Below are 12,298 nucleotides of genomic sequence, written 5' to 3'. Positions count from 1 at the left end.
ATGAAATAGAAGTCGCAACGCTCCTGTGTATCCCCAACCTTAGAGGGTTAAAAGAAATATGGTGCACGACCGCCTCTGTACAGCTATTGAGTACTTTAAATCACGCAGATGGCTTGTAGAATGGTCCACACATAATTAAATACCCCCACCCTCCTGATTTTCAGCATTGGATATCTCCAGTGTTTAGTCCTCTCCCAATTATCTGCACACAGTCCACATGGCTTGGCAGGATGATCACTACTAGTGAGCGCTCTGGTAGCTACAGTGTTAGCTCAGACATTCCAATGTTGTGAGGCAGCAGTGTCAGGGCTGGTCACCCAGCCCAGCAATTATTGAGGCAGTAACACACCAAGGCTGAACTCCCATTCACAACACAAGGGATACTATGGCTTGTGACCAGCAGTGCAGAATTGTGAGGCTGCCTTCACCCCAAGATCACACATGCATGCAGACCATGTACTCTGTATAGCCCCAGGGTAAGAGACGCTGCAGTATATTGCTGAATCATTAATCATAAGCGCGCTGTCCTTGTACTTTACACAATTTACTCTCAATCCTTTATTCTTACTACTCGTGCAGAATTTTACTAATAAAACTACATTGTAATTTTCAGGCTGGAAAAGATACAGCTATGATTGTGGTTCTAATAATATTATTTATTATTATAATTACTGTTATGTAATTGAGCTTTGATTATTTTTTTTTCTTACAATATTAAGTATTGCACAGCAGCAAGTTTGTTTTAATTCCTCCATAATAATTTGGATTTGCGGATCCGTCCTAATTTTTGGCAACTTCTGTAAAAGCCATTGTGAGACTCCAACAAAGTATATAGTCAGTGGATATCAAATGGTTTATCTTTCAAGAGCCTGTGCCAAAATTAGAAGGAAGCATATGATATTTTTAATGCAAAACAGGTGTCTCGAAGCAGACTCATTAAAATAGAGCTAGGGAGATTTAGGGTCTATTCAGACGTTACAGTTTCGATGTGGTGAAAACTGCATCAACAAATCACATCTAGAAATTGGATGTATTTTTCCCGCAATTTGGTGCGGTTTTTACAGCAAGCGGCTTTCGGATGCGGTTTTTCTCGCGCCTCAGCATCTGGATGGACCCTTGTAAAGCACAGCAAAGAATATAGTGAGCAGCGGCCTGTCACCTTCTGTTTTGTTTTACTATTGTGCTTATCAGGGTATGACATGACACTTATTTTTTTGTTGCAGTTTTGTCTCGTTTTTTTTTTTTAATTTTCGCCACGGTTTTGATGCAATTATGAAAATTGCTGCAGGAAAAAAAGAGAAATGAGTCATGTAGAAGTAAACATACTGAAGGAGATTTAGTAAGCAAAACACGCCAGAAATCTGGCACAAATTTCGTTCAAAATCATGCTATGGGTCAAATTTATAAGATGTTTTTGCGCCTTCCTCGACCGTCTATAAAAATGGGCGTTCTTAAAATGAACCAGATTTATTAACGGCGTGCTCCATTTGTTTGGCACTAAATATTGGCGTAAAATAGGCCAACCAAGAGGTGGAGTAAAGAAGCGAAAAGTGTCTAACATGTCTAGCAAGAGACGCCAATTGTATTAGGGCAAAGTCACGCGTGGCATATAGTTCCGTAGCGGAAATGTACATCATGTATTCCTATGGGTGGAAACCAAATCTGCAACACATACATGGTTTACATTTCAGTGAGGAATTTTTCGGCTGTGGAAATACTTTCCGCAGTATTTTCTGTATGTATTGCGGATTTACATCATAGACTTCAATGCTGTGTTAAATTCTGCACTGAAATCCGCAGTCATTTTGCCACAAAATCTTCAAAGGTAATTCCGCTGCGGATTTTGTAGCGTTTATATACGCCACCTGTGACTGCACCCTTACACAGCATGCGCCACTGTGGTATGGCACAGTTTCTGCCTGTCATTTTCTAGTTTTATGCTGTGTAGTAGTAGTAAATCTGCCCCAATGTGTAACAAGGCCTTTGCTGGTTGGCACTGCTCTTCTAAGTTTACTAAGGGAAGGTGAATAAAGACTAGTCTGTTCACAACAATGACTTTAAATGCATTAATGTTACACCCATTGAACAAATTGTCGCTTCCACCCCTAATAGATTTGCTAAACTTAGACAACGGGAACATTTTTGGATCTATAAGCTGTCATGCTTAGGGTATGTTCACATGGACGTTTTTCAGGCCGTAAACGCCCAAAAAACCGGAAAGCAGAACACCTCCAAACATCTGCCCATTGATTTCAATGGGAATAACGGCGTTCTGCTCTGACGGGCCGATTTTTTTACTCGGCCGTTTTAAAAAAAGACGGCCGCTTAAAAAAACGGCCTCGAAAATGAAGTGCAGGTGACTTCTTGGGACGTTTTTAGAGCCGTTTTTCATAGACGCTATAGAAAACAGCTCCAAAAACGGGTGTAAAAAACACTGCAGGAATCGTGAGTGGCTTAAAAAACGTCTGAAAATCAGGAGCTGTTTTCCCTTGAAAACAGCTCCGTATTTTCAGACGTATTTGACTTAGCATGTGAACATACCCTTACAGCCACATGGTCTCAACGAGTATATAGAGACATCACTGTGAAGTATACCCCAACCTCTCTACTTATGTGTGGGTTTTACTCTATTGCATATACCCATTTATGTTTTTATTATATATGTATATACTACGTTTTATATATATATATATACCGCTTATGTAATGTAATTTTCTACATTACGGTTCACTCACTATTTAATTTGATTCAATTAAGTTTTATATATATATATATATATATATATACACATCTAATGTAATCTTATATATGATCGGCAAGGATGTGGTGTCTGAGGCACAGTTGAGAGTACACCACGTGTTTTCCGAAGAAGTTGCACAGTTAGCTCCGCCCACAGCCCGACCTGCAAGAAGCCTGTGAGGAAGGAGATGTGATCCGAGTGACGGCCGTGCATTGTGCCGCTCACTCGCTCTCTTCTCCTCCTCGAAGTGCATGGGAGGAGGAGGAGAGTATTTTGTTGCTCCCTGTACGAGCTGAATACCTAATCCCCGGCCACAGCTTCGGCCGAAGCTGTGGCCGGGGATTCCGCTCCAGGAGAAGTCCCTGACTTCACTGTCCATATATGGACAGTGTTGTCAGGGACTTCTCCAGGAGCGGTCCCCTACTCCTGAATCGGAATCCCCGGCACTGTGGCTGGAGATTCTGATCCAGAAGTCGTCCCTGACTTCACTTTACTTTCATCTGAAAACAGGACTTTGGACCACTGAGCAGCAGACCAGTCCTTGTAAAGGCTTAGGAAACCTTTGCAGGTGTTTTGTGTTGATTAGCTGATTAGAGTATGACACCACAAGTCTACAATCTTCAACTTTTACCCAATATTCTAATTTTCGGAGACACTAAATTTTGGGTTTTCATTAACTGTTACCATAATCATTGACATTAAAATAAAAATAAAAATGCTGGAAATAGATCTCTCTGTGTGTAATGAATGGAAATAATGAGTTTCACTTTTTGAATTGAATTACTGAAATTAACTTTTTGATGATATTCTAATTGATTGAGAAGGACTAGTATGCCCCTTTTAAACTGTTTTGTTTTATACTCCTTTGATTGGCTTATGTAACTGCCACTCATGACATCAGTTATGTCTGTTTGGCGTTTTTTTTGTGTTTATAAACCACACTGTTTTTTATGTATATGGTCGAATGAAGACACCTGTCCGGTGTTCGGTGTTGAATGGCGTCACCTTAAAACCTCATTAAAATGTTAGGGATCTGCCAGGTACTTCATCTAGGTATACTCCTGGGATTAATCAATCCACACCTGAGGCCAGACCTGTTCGACTGACACCATCTCCCACCAACCAGGGTGGCAGGCTCAGGAGTGGGAGAGCCTATCGCGGCCTGGTCTGTCGGAGTTAGCTCCGCCCCCTGTCCTTTATTACCTGCCCTGTTCTCTCCCTTAGTGCTTGTAATTCTTTTGGATTCCTGGCCCCACTGCTGCTTGCTCCAGCCTGCTTCTGCCGTGCTTCTGCCTTGCTGCAGTTCTGCTTGACCTGCTTTGCTTTGCCCCTGGCTTGCTTCTGTCTCCGTGCCCGCTTGGGTGTACTCACTTCGTCCTGGTCCTGACTTTCGTTCGCCGCTCCGTTTCCTTGTGGCGTTCCGTGGCTACCGCCCCTTCCCTTGCGTGTTCCCTGTTTGTTTTCCTGTGCACTTAGACAGCGTAGGGACCGCCGCCCAGTTGTACCTCGTCGCCTAGGGCGGGTCGTTGCAAGTAGGCAGGGACAGGGCGGTGGGTAGATTAGGGCTCACTTTCCCTTCACCTCCTTTCTGCCATTACATAATTACAAGCCCCTCACCTCTAGAACCCGACCTCAAGTTACCTGACCGGTTCTCAGGGGACCGTAAGACGTTTCTCTCCTTCCGGGAGAGTTGCAGACTGTATTTCCGCCTAAAGCCCCACTCCTCAGGTTCCGAGAACCAGCGGGTGGGTATCATCATATCCCGACTCCAGGAAGGGCCCCAAGAGTGGGCCTTCTCCTTGGCTCCTGACGCCCCTGAACTTTCCTCTGTTGATCGTTTTTTCTCTGCCCTCGGACTCATTTACGACGAGACTGACAGGACTGCTTTAGCCGAGAGTCAGCTGGTGACCTTACGTCAGGGTAGGAGACCGGTTCAGAAAAACTGTTCTGATTTTAGGAAGTGGTGCGTAGCTTCTCAGTGGAACGATCCGGCCCTAAGGTGCCAGTTTAGGATAGGATTATCTGACGCCCTGAAGGATCTGCTGGTTAGCTACCCCTCGTCTGACTCCCTTGACCAGGTTATGGCCCTAGCAGTACGACTTGACCGACGTCTCAGGGAACGTCAGCTAGAACGCTTCAGTGTGCTCCCCTCTGACTTTTCTGCGATCCCCCCGAGGTCCCGTCTCCTCGCCCCTCCACGGAGGACTCGGAGGTACCTATGCAACTCGGGGCCTCCATGTCCCCTCGACAACGTAGGGAGTTTCGCAGAATGAATGGTCTCTGCTTCTACTGTGGGGACGACAAGCATCTACTGAACACCTGTCCCAGGCGCAAGAATAAGAAGCCGGAAAACTTCCGCGCCTAAGTGATCATCGGGGAGGTCACTTGGGCGCACAGGTATTTCCCGTTAATGTGAAACGCAATAAAATTTTGCTTCCCTTTCAGGTCTCGTTTGCTGGCCGGTCTGCCACGGGCAGTGCTTTCGTGGATTCTGGCTCATCTGCTAATATCATGTCTGTGGAATTTGCTATGTCTCTAAAGATGCCTTGTATTGATTTACCTTATCCTATCCCTGTAGTAGGAATCGACTCAACTCCCCTTGCTAATGGTTATTTTACTCAGCATACTCCTGTTTTTGAACTCCTGGTTGGCTCCATGCATTTGGAGCAGTGCTCTGTACTGGTGATGCAGGGATTATCGTCTGATCTGGTTTTAGGCCTTCCCTGGTTGCAGTTGCATAATCCCACGTTTGATTGGAATACTGGGGATCTCACCAAATGGGGTAATGAATGTCTTATGTCATGTCTTTCTGTTAACTCTATTTCTCCCCGGGAGGAGGTAAACACGCTTCCTGAGTTTGTTCAGGACTTCGCCGATGTGTTTTCTAAGGAGGCCTCCGAGGTGTTGCCCCCCCATAGAGATTACGATTGCGCTATCGATTTGGTGCCTGGTGCCAAGCTTCCTAAGGGTAGGATATTTAATCTTTCATGTCCTGAACGTGAAGCTATGAGGGTGTATATCCAAGAATGCCTGGCCAAGGGTTTCATTCGCCCCTCGACTTCTCCTGTAGGTGCTGGCTTCTTCTTCGTGGGGAAGAAGGATGGTGGTCTTAGGCCGTGCATTGATTATCGTAACCTGAATAAGGTCACCGTAAGGAACCAGTACCCACTTCCTTTGATTCCGGATCTTTTTAATCAGGTTCAGGGAGCCCAATGGTTTTCTAAGTTCGATCTACGGGGGGCATATAACCTTATCCGCATCAAAGAGGGGGATGAGTAGAAAACTGCGTTCAACACACCCGAGGGTCATTTCGAATACCTGGTCATGCCCTTTGGGTTGTGTAATGCCCCTGCTGTCTTCCAGAATTTTATTAATGAAATCCTGAGAGAGTACCTGGGTAATTTTCTTGTTGTGTACCTTGATGACATACTGGTGTTTTCCAAGGACTGGTCCTCCCACGTGGAGCATGTCAGGAAGGTGCTCCAGGTCCTTCGGGAGAATAATCTGTTTGCTAAGACTGAAAAATGTGTCTTTGGGGTACAGGAGATACCATTTTTAGGGCAAATCCTCACTCCTCATGAATTCCGCATGGACCCTGCCAAGGTTCAGGCTGTGGCGGAATGGGTCCAACCTGCCTCCCTTAAGGCGTTACAGTGTTTTTTAGGGTTCGCCAACTATTACAGGAGATTTATTGCCAACTTCTCGGTCGTCGCTAAGCCTCTTACGGACCTTACCCGCAAGGGTGCTGATGTCCTCCATTGGCCCCCTGAGGCCGTCCAGGCCTTTGAGACTCTCAAGAAGTGCTTTATCTCGGCCCCCGTGCTGATTCAGCCCAACCAAGAGGAGCCATTTATTGTGGAGGTTGACGCTTCCGAGGTGGGAGTGGGGGCCGTCTTGTCCCAGGGTACCAGCTCCCTCACCCATCTCCGCCCCTGTGCTTACTTCTCTAGGAAGTTTTTGCCCACGGAGAGTAACTATGATATTGGCAACCGCGAACTTCTAGCCATTAAATGGGCTTTTGAGGAGTGGCGGCACTTCCTGGAGGGGGCCAGACACCAGGTAACGGTCCTTACGGATCACAAGAATCTGGTTTTCCTAGAATCGGCCCGGAGGCTTAATCCTAGACAAGCTCGGTGGGCACTATTCTTTACCAGATTTAATTTCTTGGTTACCTATAGGGCTGGGTCCAAGAATATTAAGGCTGATGCTCTGTCACGTAGTTTCATGGCCAATCCTCCTTCCGAGAAGGATCCTGCTTGTATTTTACCCCCTGGTATAATCGTCTCTGCCACGGATTCTGATTTAGCTTCTGATATCGCGGCTGATCAGGGTGCAGCTCCCGGGAACGTCCCTGGGGACAAACTGTTTGTTCCCCTGCAATACCGGCTGAGGGTACTCCGGGAAAACCATGACTCCGCTCTATCTGGTCATCCTGGCATCTTGGGCACCAAACACCTCATTACCAGAAACTATTGGTGGCCTGGGTTGCCTAAAGACGTTAGGGCTTACGTCGCCGCTTGTGAGGTTTGCGCTAGGTCCAAAACCCCTAGGTCCCGACTTGCGGGCCTACTACGTTCCTTGCCCATTCCCCAGAGACCTTGGACCCATATCTCCATGGATTTTATCACCGATTTGCCTCCATCTCAGGGCAAGTCGGTGGTGTGGGTGGTAGTCGACCGCTTCAGCAAGATGTGCCACTTTGTGCCCCTTAAGAAGCTACCTAACGCCAAGACGTTAGCTTCTTTGTTTGTGAAACACATCCTGCGTCTCCATGGGGCCCCAGTCAATATCGTTTCTGACAGAGGGGTACAATTTGTTTCCTTATTTTGGAGAGCTTTTTGTAAAAAGTTGGAGATTGATCTGTCCTTCTCCTCCGCCTTCCATCCCGAAACTAATGGCCAAACGGAAAGGACCAACCAATCCCTGGAACAATATTTAAGGTGTTTCATCTCTGACTGTCAATTCGATTGGGTCTCATTCCTTCCCCTTGCTGAATTTTCCCTGAATAACCGGGTCAGTAACTCGTCAGGGGTCTCCCCGTTTTTCTGTAATTTCGGGTTTAACCCAAGGTTCTCCTCCGTCTCCCCTGGTTGTTCCAATAATCCTGAGGTAGAGGATGTTCATCGGGAACTGTGCACTGTCTGGGCCCAGGTTCAGAAGAACCTAGAGGCGTCCCAGAGCGCACAAAAGATTCAGGCGGATAGTAGACGTTCTGCTAACCCCCGGTTTGTCGTCGGGGATTTGGTCTGGTTGTCGTCCAGGAACTTGCGCCTTAAGGTCCCGTCCAGGAAGTTTGCGCCCCGATTTATTGGACCTTATAAGATCATTGAAGTATATCATGAACTGAACACGGTCGTGTGCATGAGGCCTTAGACAGCATAAACTTAGACCAGGCAGTCTGAAGGCGTGCCAAATTTATCACAGTGGCGCATCCTGTATGATATATTTAGCACATGCTACTAGATGTGTTAGGCACGTTTCTTTTCCTTATACCAACTCTTGGTTGGCTTAGTTTTCATTTGGTGCATTTACACCGGGCCATTTTTTCTATACACTTTAAGGGTAGGAACACACACAGCATGTTCAAGGCGGATATGCTGCGTCAAGCTGCACAGTGTATCCGCCCTGAACACCACAGAGAATGGTGCACGAAAAACCGCACCGCATTGTGGTGCATTTTTTTTGGGCACAATTTCCCCTACGGAAAGCAGCACCTCTCTTCTGTGCGTAGTCTGGCCTCCTGGGATGACGTTGCAGACCATGTGACCTCTGCAGCCTTTGATTGTCTTGGCTGCAGCAGTCCCATTGGATGAAACATCATCCCAGGAGGCCATACTATGAGAAGAAGCGGTGAACTCTGGGTAAGGATCTTTTTTTTTTTTTTCTTGTGACTTTTTGCAGGTGGAATCGCTGTGATTCCCCACAAATGTCGCAACACATTTGTTTGCGAGTTTAAGCAACCCATTGAATTCAATTGGGAAAACCCACAACACAAGAGCAGCGATTCCGCAGCGTTAATTGGCATGCTGCGGCTGATAAAACCGCACCGCAGGTCAATTTATGTGCGTTTTTTTTTTCTGCTGTGTGGGGATGAGATTTGTTGAAATCTCACCCACATTGCTGGTACTATAATACTCTGTGGATTTTCCACAATGAAATCCATTGCAGAAAATCTGCAGTGTTTACGCCTTGTGTGTTCCTGTCCTAAAAGTGTCTAGTGAGGCGTAAACATCTGTTCTTATATTGGTCTAAAATAAAATGTGCCAAAATTTGGTGCATTTTTTGACACCATAGTAAATCTGCCATATTGTACTTAAAGGGGAACTGTCCTTAGTTTAGTAATGCCCTATCTCCTACCTAATATAATAGTGAAAACTGTGGCCCAAAACATTTATTATTTTAAAAGTTATGAGCTTATTTCTAAATATGTAAATTAGCCTTTATTAGACAAGTGGGTGTAAACAGCAGCGACTCTCCTGAGGTGGAGCTACTTCACAGCCTCTGACGCTGTCCTATCAGCATGAAGCTGCTTCACACAGTGTGAGAGACTGAGACTGGAGGGAAGGGGATCACTTAAAACAGTCATGTATTGGGCTGTGGAACACCTAGAATAGCGGTTCTGTTGGCATATGAAAGAGATTCTAATCTTTCATATGACACCAGAATCACAGTTCACAGTGACAAAACGCGGTGACAACGCTCTCCAGCTGTAATCAGGTCTGTGGCCGGCTCCATAGCTATTGCGCATGTCCTGGAGCTGTCCACAGATCTGAATACAGATGGAGAGTTGGCCGGGTCAGGAGCCACGGCACATTCGCTGCTGGCGCACTCCTGAGATCTGGACCATCCTCTATAATAGAAGGGGAAAACGGCACAGGCACAGCAGACTGCACGGGGGTGAGGTGGGGGCAGATTGTAGAGGGGGGGTTGAAATGGTGGATAACCAGTGGGATAAAACGGTGTAGGTGCAAACAAAGATTGTGAGGAGAACGAGATAAGATTGTCTCAATCATGCTTACAATGCCTGGTTGAGACGAGGGGTCAGCATGGTTTACTCCCGAGACTGTTAGTACTATAGTGTATCTAGCAGCATCGGGAGTGAGCACGGAGTAGGCAGCACAGTTTGGTTGACAAAGTGTGTACTGCCCACATTTGCTCAAACTCAGATGAACGTGTTGCAAGGAAAAAGGATGAAAAAATACACTTCTGGGGGTAATATATTGGATTGGATGGCATGATAGGCTTACATTTTAATGTTTATTAAATCTAAGGAAATAAAAATAAAGGCTTTAGGTTTCAATAACCCTTTACATGGATCCGTGGGAAGTCTAACGCTATTTAAGTGTTCAGTTATAACTTGTACTTCATGCTGAACACATAAATGGATAATATTTAAGGATGCCCTGTTCTTCAGCAGGAATTTTAAATCTTCACTGCTTTGTGCAACCTCATGCAAACATATGTGTTTTTCATACGTTTCGAAAACCCCTTTAAAGGGGTTATCCGGGGACCAAAAATTGCATTGCAATAATATATTTATGTGAAACTAAGTAACTTACTAATGTACTTCAAATTCTGTACTAAATGGTGCAGTTCAAATTGCTGAATTGTTCCCGGAAGTCCTGGAGCTTTCCTAATAATGATGACGCTCAAACACGTACCCGCGTGACTGAGGACTTGCTTCATGTGCTGTTCGTGAACGTGACCGTAAGGATATGTCACACTGACTATTGCTTGGGTCCCGAGCAGAGAATCAGCTAGCGCTTTGCTACGGACTCCAGCACTGCTCCCGACGTCCAAATTTGGTCAATTTAGCGGTTCCCTATCACTGGAGTTCCCGAGCAGATTATCAGCTGATGCTCAATGACATCGGCAGCACTACTGGAGTCCCCGAGCAGTAGTTATATATATATATATATATATATATATATATATATGGTCCAAAAATCAGGCAGCACTCCAAGGTATAAGCAAGGTAGAAAAAGGTGCTTTATTGGTCCATACAAAACACGACGTTTCAGCTCAATACAGGAGCCTTTTTCATGTGATCAGATTCATGTCATGACCACACATATATAGGAGAACCAATATTATAAAAAAGTAGTGCCAATAAAGTGCAACCACACTGTCGCTCCACTCACTAGGTTGACCTCCAAACCCATACTTTTATAAAATACAGCACAAGAAGAGCGGCACTCCAACTGGCTTAGTCAAATAGTAAATATTTATTCGCTCAGTGAGAAGGTGACGTTTCGACTCTAACATAGAGTCATCTTGAGGCTATGTTTTGACCCTATGGTAGAGTCGAAACGTCGCCTTCTCAGTTTGGGTGAATAAATATTTACTTTTTGACTAAGCCAGTTGGAGTCCTCTATTATATCTCTCTCTCTCTCTACATAATCTATATATATCTATCTTAGGTTTTTAGCTTTTGGAGATATTCAGTATAAAAAAAAAAACAGGACTATTTAGCAACTAATTTATAACACTCTTCTACATATTTCTCTCCTGTGCAAATACTTTTGATAAGGAAGTTATGCACTTTTATCTGCCATGTGAAATGGGTAGTGTGGGTGGAAAAAGATTTTTATTTGTGAAAAGGTAATAAGTTAGCTGTACATGGTTCTTCCTTATTACGGGAACTTGCAGAGAAAAGGATTTACAAGAACAAAGTAAATATTAGTGAAGTGAAACTCTAGCCCAGGGGTCAGCAACCTATGGCATGTGTGCCACAGCCGGCACTCGAGACATGTTTGCCTGCCACGCGTCCATGCCTGTGTCCAATATCAGATGTATACTTAAAAAAATAAATAAAAATGTACTGTCAAAAATGGAGGTAACATTTTTCTTTTATTCTATTCTGTTTGATTCTGTTAGTCATTGGATTTCTTTATAAAAAAAAAAAAAAAAAAGTGTAGTTTTACATTTCTTTGAGGTTTGAAAAAGTGTAAAATCCTATGTATTTCAATGGGCATACTTTGCCCTTTGACTCCCATTGTAAAAAAAACCCTATGTATAGGAAAGTGCAGCAGACTACGCTTCCCTACACAGCAGGAAAAAAGTGTGCCCAACGCATATGACACAAGTATGCCACAAGAACACTCTTTTGACATATGCTGAGTGCATAGGGTCCTATGGATATGTTCAGCATCTATATCGAATGTATTTAAATAACTAGATGTGTGAACAGACTATTGATACTATACAGTATACGTCTGCTTATGTTTTTTTATGTTTTTTTTGGGGTTCAAGCATATATGTCTGTTGTAGGTAAAACATGGTGTGAATAGCACCTAAGCAATACAATTGCTTTGCAGTCTTTTTGGAAAGTATAATATGCTTCACCAGGTCAATGAAAGAGCAACTGTCAAACTATTAATGGGTTATTCTGAACTTAGACATTTATGGCATACCCACAGGATATGGCAAAAATGTCTGATGGATGCAGCTGCCTTGCCAGGCGGCCGGGTGACCCTCATTCTCAATATAGGTGTGAGGTATTGAGTAAAAAAAACACTTGGCTATTTCAGTATATACTTTAAGCCTAGCTGTACTGTA

At 44.5% G+C, this 12,298-nt stretch overlaps 1 protein-coding gene across 1 annotated transcript in view; it reads left to right on the top strand.

Annotated features, from left to right (window-relative positions):
* The first annotated feature begins 353 nt into the window (after positions 1 to 353).
* The window catches only part of PLCE1 (phospholipase C epsilon 1), a 218,087-nt gene continuing 206,142 nt past the window's right edge, over positions 354 to 12,298 (top strand). The window contains exon 1 of the mRNA XM_075841415.1: positions 354 to 476. The gene's annotated coding sequence lies outside the window, so the exon portion shown is untranslated. The remainder of the gene's footprint in view (positions 477 to 12,298) is intronic.

The sequence above is a fragment of the Rhinoderma darwinii genome, chromosome 11, assembly GCF_050947455.1.
Source record: "Rhinoderma darwinii isolate aRhiDar2 chromosome 11, aRhiDar2.hap1, whole genome shotgun sequence".
Classification (NCBI taxonomy): Eukaryota; Metazoa; Chordata; class Amphibia; order Anura; family Rhinodermatidae; genus Rhinoderma; species Rhinoderma darwinii.
The sequence above is the reverse complement of the archived record's forward strand: the minus strand, read 5'-3'. Positions and strand labels throughout refer to the sequence as shown.